The sequence below is a fragment of the Staurois parvus genome, unplaced genomic scaffold (genome assembly GCF_062004578.1).
Source record: "Staurois parvus isolate SC_StPar_1 unplaced genomic scaffold, SC_StPar_1.0 ptg000143l, whole genome shotgun sequence".
NCBI lineage: Eukaryota > Metazoa > Chordata > Amphibia > Anura > Ranidae > Staurois > Staurois parvus.
In genome coordinates, this window is record NW_028317939.1 from 1,009,053 (window position 1) to 1,022,172 (window position 13,120).

Genomic DNA, 13,120 nt, shown 5'->3' on the forward strand with positions numbered 1-13,120 from the left:
AACAAGATTTTGGACATTTTGCTATTAAACATGTCCCGTAAAAAATCTAAAAAATCTACTTTCTTCATAAAGTTTGGCCAAAATGTATCCTGATCTGTGTCTTTGCTAAAAAAAAATCCCAATATATGTAAATTAATTGGTTTACATGACAGTTATAGCGTTCACAAATGGCGGTATAGATAATGAGATTTTTTTTTTCTACTAGAAATGGCGACAATCAGCAACTTTCAGCGGGAATGCGGCGGACATTCTGACACTGGGGGGGAACCAACTTGGTGTCACTGACATCTGCAGTGACACCAATACAGTGATCAGTGCTAATAAAATCACACTGCTCTGGATGGCTGTGCTGTGCAGTGTGCCCGAGCTGACAGGGAGGAAGATTGTTTGTAAACAAAATAATCTTCCTCCCCATCGAAGATGCTCGACAATCACTGGGCGGGTAATTACCGGCCAAGACCGGTGATTGACAGTCGCAGACGCGAATGGCTCGACCGCGCCCCCTACCAGGAAATGAGAAATCACGTATTTATATTTATTTATTGCAGGTACTTGTATAGCGCGGTCAATTTAAGCAGCACTTTTACATATATATTGTACATTCACATCAGTCCCTAACCCTCAAGGTGCGTACAATCTAAGGTCCCTAACTCACATTCATATACAAGGGCCAATTTAGACAGGATCCAATTAACCTATCAGCATGTCTTTGGAGTGTGGGAGGAAACCGGAGTACCCGGAGGAAACCCACGCAGATATATATATATACTGCATATACACATACTGCACTTAGCTGGCACCTCCTGTCCCTCCCTACATAGCTGGTCACTCCCTGTGGATGGCTGCCGCCGGCAACTCTTTGGATTTTTAGTATATTGTGGAATTCTGGGCCTTAAAAGGACTTTGTCAGAGTAATTAGGACTTATAAGGACCCCCTTACATATTGTTTGCATTACCATTGGTCCTAGTTGAGCACCAGATCATACTGTTCTCTTTGTGGGGGGAAGCCCCCTGCACCAATTCACCCCTCCATGTTGAGGGCATGTGCCCTGGTGTAGTTTAGGGGGGAGTGTCAATCATCTCCCCCCTCTTTCCTGACCTGCCGGGCTGCAGGCTCGGATAAGGGTCTGGTACGGATTTGGGGGAGACCTCAAGTCATTTATTTTTTTAATTATCTGTCCTGTCCTGACATTTGGGGGATATCTGTACCATCCTGACATTTGGAGGATATCTGTACCGTTCTGACATTTGGGGGATATCTGTACCGTCCTGACATTTGGGGGATATCTGTACCGTTCTGACATTTGGGGGATATCTGTACCGTTCTAACATTTGGGGGATATCTGCACCGTCCTGATATTTGGGGGGATATCTGTACTGTCCTGACATTTGGGGGATATCTGTACTGTTCTGAAATTTGGGGGATATCTGTACCGTTCTGAAATTTGGGGGATATCTGAACCGTCCTGACATTTGGGGGATATCTGTACTGTCCTGACATTTGGGGGATATCTGTACTGTCCTGACATTTGGGGGATATCTGTACTGTCCTGACATTTGGGGGATATCTGTACTGTCCTGACATTTGGGGGATATCTGTACTGTTCTGAAATTTGGGGGATATCTGTACCGTTCTGACATTTGGGGGATATCTGTATTGTCCTGACATTTTGGGGATATCTGTACTGTTCTGACATTTGGGGGATATCTGTACTGTCCTGACATTTGGGGATATCTGTACTGTTCTGACATTTGGGGGATATCTGTCCTGTTCTGACATTTGGGGGATATCTGTACTGTTCTGACATTTGGGGGATATCTGTACTGTCCTGACATTTGGGGATATCTGTCCTGTTCTGACATTTGGGGGATATCTGTACCGTCCTGACATTTGGGGGATATCCGTACTATCCTGACATTTGGGGGATATCTGTATTGTTCTGACATTCTTGTACCTCAAGAAATTAGATTGGCCGTCAGTACTTCAGGATTGATCGGTTTTCAGATCTATCCCATAGTTTGTGAACTCTATAACTTTCCTACAGATAAATAATACATCCTAATTTGGGTTATTTTCACCAAAGACATGGAGCAGAATACATCTCGGCATAAATTTATGAAGAACAATTATTTATTTGCTAACAGAAACAAAGAAAAACGTGAGAATTTTTTTTCAAAATTTTTGGTCTTTTATTGGTAATTTAGCAAAAAATAAAAATCCCAAAAGAAAGCTCTAGTTGTGTGAAGAAATTGATAAAATTTAAGTTTGAGTACAATGTTGTATGACCGCGCAATTGTCATTCAAAGTGTGAGAGCTCTGAATCCTGAAAATTGGCCTGGGCAGGAAGGGGGTGACAGTGCCGGTATGGAAATGGTTAATAATAATGATAATAATGATAATAATAATTTCTGATTTCAGGTTCCAGTATCTCGATGCTCAGATCCCTGTTCACTTGGCAGCAGAAAAAAGTTTGGCTCTTCCATACATAAATGCTGCTATGAGTGTTCCCCGTGTCCAGAAGGAGAGATATCCAACATTTCCGGTACAGTTTGTATTTGTTAGTAAGTGATTGTTGGACTCGGCAGACTTTACCAATGTAGTTAACCGGTTCCGTGTCGCCCTATAGCAGAAATACTGCTACAGCTCGGAACGGGTGCGCACAATCATATATATATACGTGATTTCGCAGTTCCGGGTAGCACTGCCATTCGCAGCCTCGGCTGTCAATCACCGGGTCCCGGCTAGTGATTACTTGCTGGCACCCGGTGATCGCCGAGTATCTCCGACAGGGGAGAGACCTGTGTATAGACAACACAGATTTCTCGCCTGTCAGCTCCTGCACACTGCTTTGTATGGCTCTGCATAGCAGAATGCTTACAGTGAAACACAAACACAGCACACAAGTAACCCTTTGATTGCCCCACATTAACCCCTTCCTGCCCGGTGCCATTAGTACAGTGTCGGTGCATTTTATTAGCACTGATCACTGTATTGGTGTCACTGGGGATGAGTGACACCAAGTCAGACCCCCCAGTATCAGAATGCCTGTCACAGTTCCACTATAAGTCTCTGATCGCCTCCATTACTAGAAGAAAAAAAAAATTCCAGTATATATCCCGCCATTTGTAAACACTATATATAACTTTAAACCAATTAATTTACACGCATTGGATTTTTTTTAGCAAAGACACGGAGCAGAATACATTTTGGCCTAAATTTATGACGAAATTAGATTTTTTTAATTTTTTAACTGGACATGTTTTATATCAAAAAGTCCAAAATATAGGTTTTATTCAAGAAAATATTTTTTTTGTTTATAGACCAAAAATTAAAGATGCACAGGCGATCAAATACACCCAAGAAACAAACAAGAGATCCCTGTGCTCAAATCCCAAAAGCTAGTACATGCATTTACCCATCAGGTGCTAAAGGGGTATAACCACATATTAACACTAGAAATACACCCGGGCACACCATCCCACCGATGGGTCCCAACACACCATCCCACCGATGGGTCCCAACACACCATCCCACCGATGGGTCCCAACACACCGTCCCACCGATGGGTCCCAACACACCGTCCCACCGATGGGTCCCAACACAACGTCCCACCGATGGGTCCCAACACAACGTCCCACCGATGGGTCCCAACACAACGTCCCACCGATGGGTCCCAACACACCGTCCCACCGATGGGTCCCAACACACCGTCCCACCGATGGGTCCCAACACACCGTCCCACCGATGGGTCCCAACACACCGTCCCACCGATGGGTCCCAACACACCGTCCCACCGATGGGTCCCAACACACCGTCCCACCGATGGGTCCCAACACACCGTCCCACCGATGGGTCCCAACACACCGTCCCACCGATGGGTCCCAACACACCGTCCCACCGATGGGTCCCAACCATTCGCTTTAGCTTAAGGGTATGTGCCGCCTCCAAAGACCAACAACCGCCTCCGGAGCCAGAACATACCGAGAATAAAAAAAAAAACCCACACACCCCCCAGGGAGGATGGAAGGAAAGCTCACTCCAATGATGCCGTATCCTGAACTGAATAGGATGACCCCCCACAACCACACCCAAAGGTGCCGAAGACCCCACCCTGCACTTCCATCACCAATCAAATAACCTGCCCATTTTCTAACTCCCACCTACTTTTCTCTTAACCCTTTCTTGTCTTTCCTACCCCCCTCTTAAGTCATGTCTACCCTGCGCTATTTTTTTTTCTTGCTTTTTGCTACAGGCATCTCTTTCCAGTCAATGTTATTACCTCAGCCACTTCTCAACTCCTCAACTTAACCTCTACATTTAACCTAATACAATGGACACAAGCCACCACTTACTCCAATGGCAACACCTTCAACCTCGCATTCTCCCACTTAAGCACTCCCAGCAACCTCTCCAACATCCCTTTTCCTCTCTCTGACCACAACCTTCTCAGTTTCACACTTTCCCCGTCTCCTACCTCCCATGCCTCCAACCAGCAAACGGTTACCCGCAGGAAACTTGGCCACCTCAACCCTTCCCTTCTTCATCCTGCTACTGACTGCCTTTATGATAAAATCGCTCCCCTGTCCTTCCCAGACCTGGGCACTTCTGCCTACAACAACATTCTGTCATCCTTCCTGGACACCATGCTTCTCTCACTACACGCAGAACCAGGCCTCACCTGTCGCAACCCTGGCAAACAGATGACACCAGAAGTCTCAAGAGATACAGCCGTGCTCTTGAGCGAGTATGGAGTAAGACTTCACCCTCTACAAATCCCTCCTTCTCAAATACAGCTCTTACCTCCATACTGCTAAACAAACCTACTACACAAGTCTCACCAAAACCCTCTCATCCAAATCCTGTCAACTTTTTTCTATCTTTATTTCCTTACTTCACCCCACACTGCCTCCAGGATATTGCCAATCATTTCAATAACAAAATCAACACAATTTGTCATGAGATAGCCAGCATCCAGCTTACTCTCCCAATCAACACACCAGGTCAAACACCATACTCCTCCTTCAACCCTGTTACCACTGAGGAAGTTGCCAAACTCCTTTCCTCTGTCCACCTCACCACCTTTCCCCTGGATCTGTCCCCTCTCAATTATTATGACCATCTTCCTGCTCCATCCTAAACTCTTAAACCCAAATCTTCAACCTTTCCCTCTCTTCAAGCACATCTCCTTCCACGCTCAAACATGTACTGGCCACCCCCATACTTAAAAAATCCTCACTGGACCCCACCTATTTGAATAACCTAAGACCCATCTCCCTGCCCCCATTTGCCTCCAAGCTTCTTGAATGCCTTATCCACAGTGATATGAGTTGCTACCTCATTGACAACAACTTTTTCCATCCCCTACAGTTCTGCTTCCTCCCACAATGTTCCACTGAAAATGCTCTATAAAAACTCACCAATGACCTGCTAACTGCTAAAACCAATGGCCAGTACTCCATACTCATACTCTTAGACCTTTCTGCTGCCTTTGACACAGTTGACCACCCACTCGTCCTCAACAAACTCCACTCCCTTGGCCTCCGTGACTCTGCTCTTTCCTGGTTATTCTGGTACCAGTGCACTTTTAGTGTCACATACAATACCATCTACTCTGCTCCTCTTCCTCATTCTGTTGGGTTCCCCCAAGGCTCCATCCTTGGGCTCCTCCTCTTCTCTCTCTATATCTCTTCCATAGGCCAGTTGATAATCTCCCATGGCTTCCAATGCCATCTCTATGCTGATAACACCCAGATCTAACTCTCAAGTTCTCAATTCACCACCTCAATCCCCTTACAGATCACAAATGTACTAAGTGACATATCAGTATGGATGTCACACCACTACCTCAAACTCAATCTTTCTAAAACTGAGCTTGTATTAGTTCCTCCAATGGTCCCTCCACACACGTTAGTGTCTCACGTTCTCACTGGCCTACCCTTACACTAGCTATCCCCCCTTCAGTCTGTAATGAATGCTGCTGCCAGACTAATGCACCTTACTAACCAATCCATGACTACTGCCCCTCTGCCTATCTCTTCACTGGCTTCAACTAGCCCAACATATAATTTCAAAATCTATGGCAGACAAGAAGGTTCCCATGTTACAAACAACCAGTGGAATTGGTACTATTTGTATGAAAATAAAAAATATGCAAAATACGTGTGAACAAGGTGTCAATCCATTAAAGTGTTCGTTCACCAATGCCAGAAGTCTGCCAAGCACAGTAGGTGAGGAAGCTTTGTTGCATGAAGAGAACTATGATTGAATTGGTATTGCTGAATCTTGGCTTCATTCTTCACATGACTGGGCCATTAATATTTTTTCGGAGAGATGGGGGAAATAGGAAAGGTGGTGGTGTCTGTCTTTATGTGAGAAGTGATCTCAGAGCGAGTTTAAAAGAGGACCTAGATGATGGAGAGTGTGATGAGGCTGAAGTATTATGGGTGGAACTGCACATGAGGGGCGTACTAGAAAGGTAATCATTGGAGTTTGTTATAAGCCTCCCAGTGTTAATGAGGAGGTGGAGACTCAGCTCCTTGTACAGATGGAAGGGGCAGCAAGGGCTGGTCCTGTGATAATAATGGGGGATGGTAACTACCCGGAAAGTCACTGGAGTAATGGTACGGCAGGAACAGTTAAATGGCAAACATTTTTAAACCTACTACAGCACAATTTTATGTTAAGAAAAGAGGTTTTATTAAATATGAAAATGAAGGAAGCGATCATCGTTTACACATTACAAAGAATATAACAGAATATGCAGAAAGGAAATAAAGGCACAAAAATTTAAAATGAGTGACAGATTTTAAAAGATAGCAGGGCCAACCCCCCAAAAATTCTTCCAATATACTAATAGTAGAAAGGTCCGGTCCGAGCATGTAGGCCCTTTACTGAACCATCTAGAGGGGTGACTGGGGACAAAGAGAAGGACAATGTATGAAATCCCTTCTTCAGCTCTGTGTATACAAAGGAACATGGGGAGCTCTTGTCCATAATGGGCGTGGTACTGACACAGCTCCAGATGATCCACATTGGCTCACAATTGATATGATCCAGAAATATTTAGACAGAATAAAGGTGAATAAAGCCCCTGGACCGGATGGCATACACCCACGGGGCCTTACAGAATTCAGCTCTGTCATTTCACAGCCATTGTTTCTCATTTTTAGAGACTCTTTAATGACTGGCATAGTACCACTGGATTGGTGTAAGGCCAATGTGGGGCCAATATTTAAAAAGGGGTCAAAATTATAGACCTGTAAGTGTAACTTCTATAGTTGGGAAGATATTGGAGAGTTTAATAAAAAAAACCACATAGAGGAGTTCTTGCTGGGAAAAAATATTGTAAGCAACAAACAGCATGGATTCATGAAAGACAGAAGTTGTCAAACAAATCTGATTTCTTTTTATGAGGAGGTGAGCAAAACCTTGGACAGAGGGGTGGCTGTGGACATAGTATACATGGACAGAGGGGTGGCGGTGGGCGTAGTATCCATGGACAGAGGGGAGGGGCTGTGGATGTGGTATACTTGGACAGAGGGGTGGCGGTGGATGTGGTATACTTGGACAGAGGGGTGGCGGTGGACGTGGTATACTTGAATTTTGCAAAAGCGTTTGACACAGTTCCCCACACACGGCTAATGTGTAAGGTAAAGTCTACGGGCTGGAAAAATCCGAATGTAAATGGTGAGAAAACTGGCTAAAATATTGTATTCAGAGAGTAGTGGTTAATAATTCATACTCTGAATGGTCTGGGGGTGCCAGTGGTGTACCCCAAGGTTCAGTGTTGGGACCCTTACTTTTTAATATATTTATAAACTATATAGGGTCTGAGATTATAAATCCCATTCCAGTGTTTGCAGATGACACCAAGCTGTGCCGGGAATAACGTCCTTACAGGATGTCTCCAACTTACAAGCCGACCTCAATGCTCTGTGTAATTGGGGGACTATGGGGGCCAATGAGGTTTAATGTTGATAAATGTAAGGTTCTGCACTTGGGGGCTAAGAATATGCATCATACATACTAGGGGGGGGGGTAAAACTGGGGGGTCAATGGTGGAGAAGGATCTGGGGGTGTAAATGGTGGAGAAGGATCTGTGGGGGTCAATGGTGGAGAAGGATCTGTGGGGGTCAATGGTGGGGGATATGATCACCATGTATAATACATAAGGGGGGATATGATCTCCATGTATAATACATAAGGGGGGATATGATCTCCATGTATAATACATAAGGGGGATATGATCTCCATGTATAATACATAAGGGGGATATGATCTCCATGTATAATACATAAGGGGGGATATGATCTCCATGTATAATACATAAGGGGGGGGATATGATCTCCATGTATAATACAGAAGGGGGGATATGATCTCCATGTATAATACATAAGGGGGGATATGATCTCCATGTATAATACATAAGGGGGAATATGATCTCCATGTATAATACATACGGGGGGGGGATATGATCTCCATGTATAATACATAAGGGGGGATATGATCTCCATGTATAATATATAAGGGGGGGTAAAATCTCCATGTATAATACATAAGGGGGGGTATAATCTCCATGTATAATACATAAGGGGGATATGATCTCCATGTATAATACATAAGGGGGATATGATCTCCATGTATAATACATAAGGGGGGATATGATCTCCATGTATAATACATAAGGGGGGATATGATCTCCATGTATAATACATAAGGGGGGATATGATCTCCATGTATAATACATAAGGAGGGATATGATCGCCATGTATAATACATAAGGGGGGGTATAATCTCCATGTATAATACATAAGGAGGGATATGATCGCCATGTATAATACATAAGGGGGGGTATAATCTCCATGTATAATACATAAGGGGGGATATGATCTCCATATATAAAACATAAGGGGGGGATATGATCTCCATGTATAATACATAAGGGGGATATGATCTCCATGTATAATACATAAGGGGGAATATGATCTCCATGTATAATACATAAGGGGGGATATGATCTCCATGTATAATACATAAGGGGGGATATGATCTCCATGTATAATACATAAGGGGGGGTATGATCTCCATGTATAATACATAAGAGGGGGATATGATCTCCATGTATAATACATAAGGGGGGATATGATCTCCATGTATAATACATAAGGGGGGATATGATCTCCATGTATAATACATAAGGGGGGTATGATCTCCAGGTATAATACATAAGGGGGGATATGATCTCCATGTATAATACATAAGGGGGATATGATCTCCAGGTATAATACATAAGGGGGGATATGATCTCCATGTATAATACATAAGGGGGATATGATCTCCATGTATAATACATAAGGGGGGGGGTATGTTCTCCATGTATAATACATAAGGGGGGATATGATCTCCATGTATAATACATAAGGGGGGATATGATCTCCATGTATAATACATAAGGGGGGATATGATCTCCATGTATAATACATAAGGGGGGGATATGATCACCATGTATAATACATAAGGGGGGATATGATCTCCATGTATAATACATAAGGGGGGGATATGATCACCATGTATAATACATAAGGGGGGATATGATCTCCATGTATAATACATAAGGGGGATATGATCTCCATGTATAATACATAAGGGGGGATATGATCTCCATGTATAATACATAAGGGGGGATATGATCTCCATGTATAATACATAAGGGGGATATGATCTCCATGTATAATACATAAGGGGGATATGATCTCCATGTATAATACATAAGGGGGGATATGATCTCCATGTATAATACATAAGGGGGGATATGATCTCCATGTATAATACATAAGGGGGATATGATCTCCATGTATAATACATAAGGGGGATATAATCTCCATGTATAATACATAAGGGGGATATGATCTCCATGTATAATACATAAGGGGGGGATATGATATCCATGAGTAATACATAAGGGGGGATATGATCTCCATGTATAATACATAAGGGGGGATTTGATCTCCATGTATAATACATAAGGGGGATATGATCTCCATGTATAATACATAAGGGGGGGATATAATCTCCATGTATAATACATAAGGGGGGATATGATCTCCATGTATAATACATAAGGGGGGGATATGATCTCTATGTATAATACATAAGGGGGGATATGATCTCCATGTATAATACATAAGGGGGGATTTGATCTCCATGTGTAATACATAAGGGGGATATGATATCCATGAGTAATACATAAGGGGGGATATGATCTCCATGTATAATACATAAGGGGGGATTTGATCTCCATGTATAATACATAAGGGGGATATGATCTCCATGTATAATACATAAGGGGGATATAATCTCCATGTATAATACATAAGGGGGGATATGATCTCCATGTATAATACATAAGGGGGGGATATGATCTCCATGTATAATACATAAGGGGGGATATGATCTCCATGTATAATACATCAGTGGTTCATATATTATTATTATACAGTATTTATATAGCGCCAAAAAGTTTGCTCAGCGCTGTACATTATAGTGGGGGACAGAACATGAGACGATACAGTAACAATACAATACACGAGGGGTTTGAGGGCCCTTCTCCTTCGAGCTTAGAATCTAGGAGAGAGGGGATAGTGGTACAAGAGGAAGAGGCTGTGGGGGATGGAGTGGTGGGAGGAGTGGAGGAGATCGGCTGTTAGGTGAGGGCGGGGTAGGCTTCCCTGAAGAGATGAGTTTTCAGGGTGCGCCTAAAAGTGAGGAGGGTAGGTGACAGTCTGATGGATTGGGGTCTGGGCAGTTGAGAGGTCAGAGGAGGAGAGTGTTGAAGGGTTATCATTGGAGGGAGGCTAGGTGGGGTGGAGGATGAGCATTGGCGATGTCCCTACGAATTGCGATGATCTTGTTTTGGAAGTGGTTAGCAATCTCGTGGGTGGTGTGTGATATACTCGGTGGAGGTGGGGGGGAGAGAGTAGAGAGTTAAAAGTGAAGAGCTGGCGAGGACTGGAGGAGAGGGTATTGATGAGGGTTATGAAGTAGGCTTGTTTGGCAGCGTAGAGGGAGGAGGTGTAGGTAAGGAAAGCAGATTTGTATAGGGTGTACGCTTGTTGGGATCTGGTTTTGCACCATAGTCGCTCCAGCGCACAACAGCATTGTTTAAGATTTTTGGTGTGGTTGTTCTGCCAGGGTTGAAGCAGTCGGGGTCTGATGCTACGTGTGGTTACGGGTGCTAAGGAGTCTAGGGCGGCTGACAGTGAATTGTTATAAGCAGTAGCGGCCAGGTCAGCGCAGGACAGGGGAAGGATACTGTCATAGAGTCGGTCAGCTGCAGAGTGGAGAGGGGCAGGGTTCAGGTTGCGGAGGTTACGGCTGGTGATGGTTTGAGGAATGGGGGGAGAAGTTTGAGGACGGGGAGACGGAGAACATAACGAGGTTGTGGTCAGAGAGAGGGAAAGAGGCTTTTGTGAGGTTGTGGGGGGTGAGAGAAGACAAGATCCAGGGTGTTCCCGTCGGAGTGGGTGGAGGACTGTGTACACTGTGTGAGTGCAAAGGAAGAAGTTAGGTGGAGGAGTTGGGATGTAGCCAGGTTATTGACGTTGATAGGGATATTGAAGTCTCCAAGGATGACAGTGGGTAGCTCAGAGGAGAGGAAGAAGGGTAGCCAGGTGGAGTTATCATCAAGGAAGCGGGATACGGGTCCAGGAGGCCGATAGATTACTGCAATCCTCAGAGGGGAGGGAGAGAATAGCCAGATGCAGTGGGCCTCAAAGGAGGAGAATGATAGAGGGGGGGTTTGGGAGGACCCAGAAGGTGCTCAGCGGTGACAAGAGCATGCCGACCCACCACCTCTGAGACCGCTTGGTCTGGGTGAATGAGTCGGTGGCCTGGATCCAGGTTTCAGTGACCGCTAGGAGGTTGAGGGAGCTGGAGATAAAGAGGTCATGGATGGCGGTGAGCTTGTTGAAAACCGATCGGGCATTCAGGAGTGCACACAAGAATGGAGGGGTGGTTGTGGGGAGCAGGGGGACAGTATTAGGTTAAGGGGGTTACAGCAGTTTGTGGAAGTAGGAGGGTGCCTAGTGGGTGAGTGAGGTGGTGAGGGACCAGGGTTTGGGGAGATGTCCCTGGCGGTTAGGAGAAGAAGGAGGGTGAGAAAGGTGGCATGAGAGCGGGATGAGCAAGAGCGTGTGAGTCTGCTAGTGGTGGCGTGTGGGTTGGGGGAAGAGTGGAGTATTAGGAGAAGGTGGTAAGAGCCGTAGTGGGGAGATGGAAGCAGTGAGGGTGCGATTTGTAGTTGTTTTGGAGCAGTAGGGGGGTAGAGAAAGGAGATTTTGGGCATGGAGGAGAGGAGTATGAGGAGGAGGAGTACAGGTGGCATTTTAGGAGGATAAGCAGAGTGGTGGACAGTTGAGGGAGGTGAAATGTTTCTCAGGGAGCATTGTTGTGGATAGTCCGTCGTGCAGTGGCATATCACGTTGAAGTAGCTTCTCGTAGCAGGCGTTCTAGTGATTAGAATCTTTTCATGACAAGAGTTCTCGTGCTTGGGATCGGGATGGGTAGACGCCGGAAGGGCTGCGGGTCAGGGCTGGGTTGTGCCGGGGTAGGCAATGGTGGGCCTCCCCAGGTTGAGGTCGTCCATTGGGCAGGTCGAGATCATCTGTTGGGCTCAGCAGGTCCGGGCAGGGTAGCGGCCTGGAGGGTAATGTTAGGCATTGCCAGGCTGGGGTCGTCTGGTGGGTTTGGCAGCGTGGAAGTAGACTCACTGTGGGCTTGAGGAGATGCGAGGTGAACGTCCACAGTGGAGCTCATCGGATGGACTTTGGGTCAGGGCAGGGTTGTGCCGGGGTAGGCGAAGGTAGGCCTCACCAGGTCGAGGTCTTAGCAGGTCCTGTCAGGGTTGTGTCGTGGAAGGCGATGGTAGGCCTCGCCAGTCTGTGGTCGTCTGCTGGGTACGGCGGCATGGATGCAGGCTCGCTTCTGGTCCCTCGGTTGTTGGGGCAGCAGGAGACCGGAGGGCAGCCAGATTGGGTGCTGTAGGCTGTGTGCTGGTGGCTGGATTTTGGCGCTGTGAGCCACGTGCTCTGTCAGTGCAGGGTGACCTGGAGCGGTCCCTGG